Source organism: Chaetura pelagica, unplaced genomic scaffold (genome assembly GCF_000747805.2).
Source record: "Chaetura pelagica isolate M959 unplaced genomic scaffold, ChaPel_1.0 scaffold260, whole genome shotgun sequence".
Taxonomy (NCBI): domain Eukaryota; kingdom Metazoa; phylum Chordata; class Aves; order Apodiformes; family Apodidae; genus Chaetura; species Chaetura pelagica.
This window is the reverse complement of record NW_009951940.1, coordinates 1,288,786-1,294,785: the sequence shown is the minus strand read 5'-3', so window position 1 is coordinate 1,294,785 and position 6,000 is coordinate 1,288,786. Positions and strand designations below refer to the sequence as shown.

Here is a 6,000-nt window from a genome sequence, read left to right as displayed (position 1 = left end):
AAATAATATTCACCACTTCTTTCCCTTCACAATCAAATGGAAAACCTTAAGGGTTTAGAGTGTGGACAGATAAAGATTACAGAAAACTAAAAGCATCTGGTTTCTGAACAAGTCACCATAAACACACCTAAATCTCCATTAACTAACAGATTAAAACAACACTTGACTGGATCTAGTGCATGAACCTTGTCCTTCTTTGATGTTCATTTTATAGAACATTATTGGTCATCAAATATTAAAAAGGAGGATGACTCTTTAGCCTTAGTCTAACCCACTCATTACTCCCAGTAGTGCTGAACCTTCACTTCTGTGCTGCAATTTTGGACTCTGTATTTTTTCCTTAATAAACAGCATGTAGGAAGCCTCCCAGCACACCAGTCCCCATGTTACCATCAGTGTTCAAGCTCAGAACAAACCTTTGATCCATTCAGAGAGACTACACACCACCTCTTCTTCCACTATATTCCTGAAATACAATTTGCTGGAAGTGAGGGGAGAATTGGGGAAGTATCACTGGATTCGTCCTCAGCTCTTATTCTGGCCACCAGGCAGCTGCTATTGCCAAGTCTCAAAGCAAGGACAGAGGTAGAGAAAGACCTCTACCCTAACCTGGATATGACCATACTAACCTGTATCTAGAAGGAGAGCCTTTTCATATAAAGACTTAGAAACAATGCCTGTCTCCTCTCTGTTTATCTTTTAGCTCATTCTTTATTAAAGAAAACAAAAACTAAAACCCACAAACCTCAAATCAACAACTCTAAGGAACAGTCATAAGCTCTAAGGAACAAACTAAGGATTTTCTGACTTACAAAAAACCTTTATGATTCTAAGCCTGACTGAAAGAACAGAAACACAGTTACAATAAATTTCTTAAAATAACCACAATCCAACGATTCAAAGAATACCAAAATCAAGAGTTCAATGCTTTGCTGCATGTGCACACTTCAGTGTTTTCCCTGTTTCTAGTTTGTCTTTAGGCAAAGTGGGTTAACTCCTAATCCGAATTTAGTTTCATTAAAATTCACAAGAGTCATTTTATAACACAAATCAAAACCTTCACTGGACACTCTGGACATACCCATCTACTCTGTTTATGTCAATTCCTAACCTGTTGTTAATGAACTGAAGTTTGTTATGTCAGATGAGCTAATCAATATTAAATACAAAGATAAAAAAAGCACAAACCCATTCAAAACACCTCATTCTAATTAACCACCTGAACCATTTATTTAAAAACAGAGCTAAAGTCAACAAGTACAGGGATCTGGTACTGGACTCCTATTTCAGTAACACAGAGTATGTGTTACTGCTGTAAAACCACCCAGCTTGGGAAAGTCACTGTGCTACATGACCCATGGCTCATTCTACACAAGACCATGGCACAAAAGCTGCTTTATGAAGCCCAGTCCCAGATAATTACAGGTAAACAGGTAATAAACGTTAGTTTGAAAGGCCACAGAATATTATCAGCCCAGATGCAAAATCCTTCGTAACATCCTATACCAAATGAAAAACCTCCAGAAAAGAATGCTCAAAAATTCAACCATTAAGTGCCATCAATGAGCAGAGGAGTTTAAGGGCTTCACCATAACCTTGGTCCCTGTGGTAGTGAGGAATCTGTCAAAGAAAACTTGCTGATGACCCTGCCTGTGTCCCACACCCCATGCTAGAGAACAGGGAGAAGAAAACCCAATGGTCTTCTGTTCATCTAGAAAACAAGTGGATATCTCTTCTCACCCAAAATGCAAGATCTAACTGGGGCCATTTAACACTAAGGACACAAGATACCTTGAGTATCTCTAAGAACCACAGAACACCCAAACATACAAGCTTCCTCTGGCCATGATACCTTGTAGGGTTTCCAGGAATGTACACACAGGCACAGAGATAAAATATCAGGCAGACCTTCTATCAGAAGTGTAGGTGTGTGTGTAGAGGGGGAGCATGACTGAAGGAAATAATTTTTTAGGAGCCTTCAGGTGATCAGAGAAAGTTTTATTGCTTAGGATTCATATAATATGAACAGGATGTAAAGAAAAAAAAAAAAAAAATCAATCTCCTTTCAACCCCTCTACACACACACACCTTGGAAAAGACTCCACATACAATATGAAAGATTGATTTTCTACCTCTAGGATAGAAAAAACATCCTTACACTTTCATAAGATTACAAAGCTCCAATTTAAAACAATTTACTACTGTCTCCAACAGCACCTGCAGAGAAGAATGGTCTAAAATCCCACAGCCCCCGACTCAAACAATGTTGTATCCTGACTCTGGCAGCCTTGTCAAACCTAAACAAATAACAGACTGAGCTGCAGATTCTATTCATCTTTACAAATACCAACAGCATTTATTAGATTTCTCCAAACTGCACAACTGCAAACCAAAAGGGAACAGCAGGGGGTCACTACCAACATCATTTTGCCTGCAGATGATCCATAAAACAGAAAGGGAAGGAAGGAGGGAGTAGATCAGCCTCTCAGGGCAGGCAGCCAGGAAAAGAAGCCTGTTGTTAACACATCTGGAATTCAGAATATCTACAGACCAGGGTTTTTTTTTTTACTACTTCATTGGTTCTTCCTCCTACTTATGGACAAAAGGAAACAAAAGTGTTTCTGTGTGTAAATTCCAGATTGCAAGACTCCATCAAGAGCATCACACATTAATACCACCCCTTATGCTGACAAATATTTCATAGATAAAGTTTCCAAATATTAACATTTTGGTTTCTCTCATGCATTTTGCCATCAAACATATTTTCTGAATGGAGCAGGTACCAGTTTTTTTATCATTCTCTCCAGTTTGTTCATGGAAATCCTTCCCCTATTCACTTTGCTATTAGAATTAAAAGAAAAATTAGTTAAGAATTGCTATTTTAACACGCCCATATCACTAATAGAAAACAAAACATTGGACATTACAGTTTCCTAACTAACTGACAACAGTCAGTATCCTCTTGCTAAGCCCTCAGTAGTGACCCTGAACAGTAATACTTTCCATATACTGATTTTTATTGCCAATCCAAAGAACTACAATCCATAGATCAGTTCTTTCTAGTGAACTACAACTGTAGTACATCCTAACCAGAAGTACAGAGTAAAATCTAAGCAGAATTTCATAAAATCATAGAATGGTTTAGGTTGGAAGGGACCTTAAAGACCATCAGGGTCCAACCTCCCTGCTATAAGCAGGGACACCTCTCACCAGACCAGGCTGCACAAGCCCCATCCAACCTGCCCTTGAACACCTCCAGGGATGGGGCTTCCACAACCTCCATGGGCAACCTATTCCAGTGCTTTTCTACCCTCATGGTGAAGAATTTCTTTCCAATGTCTAACCTAAATCTCCCCTCTTCCAGTTTAAAACCATTACCCCATCTCCTATCACTGCCCTCTCTGGTGAAAAGCCCCTCCCCAGCTTTCCTGGAGCCCCTTCAGGCACTGGAAGGTGCTCTAAGGTCTCCCTGGAGCCTTCTCTTCTCCAGGCTGAACAGCCCCAACTCTCTCAGCCTGTCTCCAGAGCATTTCCATTCTATCGTAGAGAACAGTGTTATTACACAGAAGCCAGAACATTCCTGATTGAGAACAGATCTCCCCAAAACAGCCAACGACACAATAATAATATAAATGAAGAAGGAAATAGGAGTGATGAAGGGGATTTGTTGTGCTAGAGTTAAATATGGTTCTCAATCCTTTCTGAATGCTTGTTCACACATGTAAGGGGATGACTGACTACCAGGAGTCAATAAGCTCTACCCTGAAAAAGGGTTCAAAGTTCTATGTAGCAGAAGATCCCTATTTTAGCAAAAATAATTGGTTTATACCAAAAGCATGCTAAGGTAGCTGTAACAGAAGGTTACAAGAACCCACCCACAGAAATGTAATCATTACATGCTGTATGGAAAGAAAAATAAACATTCTAAAGAAGAATACCAAGTATTAGCTTAATTTAATATTAGCAACTCTTATCATTAGACTGGCTTTAAGAAAAAATCCTCAAGATATGAGGAACACTAAAGGAGATATTGCCTTTGCAAAAACATGGGCATTATGGAACAGACATTAGATAAAATCAACAAAGAAACTACCAACAATGAGAACAAGATACACAGTAAGTGGAATTAGCACCCAGGAAGCTCAAATTTCCAGTGAAATGTTAATTTTAAAAAAAATAAAATCAATAAAGGTTTCATGTACTGCCCTCCTCAGTAATGAAAAATACTTTTATGCATCTAAATTTTCAGCTTAGTAAAACTTACAAAGCTGGAAACATTTCAGGTCAGAAGATTCTGGGTTTAATTCTTACTAAATTCCACTTTGCCTAGAAGATTTGTTTCTCTTACCTTTATTACTAAGCAATTTCACTAGCAATAACTCTGATTTTATCCCTGTGTGTATCTTGTTAGCAGAAGAACCAGAAGATTCTGTTTTACAATATTTCTTCTTTCTGTAGAGCATCACTGCACAGACTGCATTTTGTATTCCAGAAAGCAAAGCAAGACTTTTATCCTCTTTTTTTTTTTTTTTTTTTTTTCTCCAAACCAGAACATTAAATTCTGAAATATTTATTCTCATTGTCTGCCATAATTCAATTAACCATTCATACTTTGTAACAAAGGCTGCACTTTCAGGTTTTCTTCTGAATTCCCTGAGCACAGTAAAAATGACACTAAGCAGAACTCAACATTTAATATTAAATGAAATGTCAGAGCTTAGCTACAGGCAGTTTGCTCCTGAGACTCTGCAGATACTGGCTGCAATAACTGTGAAGAAACACCACAATGTAACATTGCAGCTTCCACATTAAGATTTAACTTTTCCAAAAACAAAACAAAACAAAAACAAAAAAACCCACCAAAAACCCCCTCAGCATGAAGACTATACTAAAAATAAAGTCAGAATATAATCCTTCCATTTCAGTTTCTGAACTGCTTCTAGAAATACCTGCACTACCAATGAATGTAATTTCTCCTGGAATTAGGGTTTGAAATTTGACATAGAACTTATTCTAGGTGTGCAACCTTCAAATATGTCTTTCTTTAATAAAAAAATAAAAATACTTGCCCAACATTAAACATGTTCTATTCCTAAATCCTATCATGCTCCTCTTGCTTCTCAGGCAAATTAGCTCATGAGTGTTTAGCCATTTTAGCCATTTTTTCTGAGATTTAGCCCTTTTTCAAATTGGATACCTTTTCTTTGCTGGTTTGTTGGGTTGTTTCTTTTGCCTTAAAAACATTATAAATCCCCATGGAGAGACCTTCTAACATGTTCCAGTACCAGAAGGGGCTACAGGAAAGCTGAGGACGGACTTTTACAAGGGCAGGGAGTGACAGGACATGGGAGAATGGTTTTAAACTGGAAGAGGGGAGATTAGGAGGAAATTCTTTAGTGTGAGGGTGGTGAGACCCTGGCCCAGGTTGCCCAGGGAAGCTGTGGCTGCCCCATCCCTGGAAGTGCTGAAGGGCAGGTTGGATGGGGCTTGGAGCAACCTGGTCTGCTGGGAGGTGTCCCTGCCCATGCAGGGGGGATGGAACCTGATGATCTTTAACGTCCCTCCCAACCCAAACCATTCTGTGGTTCTATGAAAAGACCAATACTTGTGATTTTTGCTTCTTTCTCCAGTAACTACAGTCTATGATTCTACAAGGTAACATGACAATGGATAAAGTCTGTATAAAGTCTATATAAAAAAATGGTGCTTAACAGCAGTGTTGGAAGAGGCAAGAGGTGTTCTTACATACATAAGCTGAATATCCTCCTGCCCACTCAGAAGGATAAGTGAAAAACCCACCCACACCCCCCTGCCCCACTGAAGAGGAAACCAAGAGAAACTGCTAACTAGCTACAGATTCTGTAATTCTCTTTGGGAGGACAAAAAACTCCAATGGAAAAGGAAAATACCTCCCACTAAGTGTCCATAGCATCGTGTTTTTACTACTTCATGCTGTTGAGAGCTAAGCAAAGCTCAGCATTCCTGAAATCTAAATGCTCT

At 38.9% G+C, this 6,000-nt stretch overlaps 1 protein-coding gene across 1 annotated transcript in view; it reads right to left on the bottom strand.

Moving 5' to 3' along the window:
* TRAPPC9 (trafficking protein particle complex 9) overlaps positions 1-6,000 on the bottom strand; it is a 453,230-nt gene that overhangs the window by 314,746 nt on the left and 132,484 nt on the right. The gene's annotated exons all lie outside the window — the stretch shown is intronic.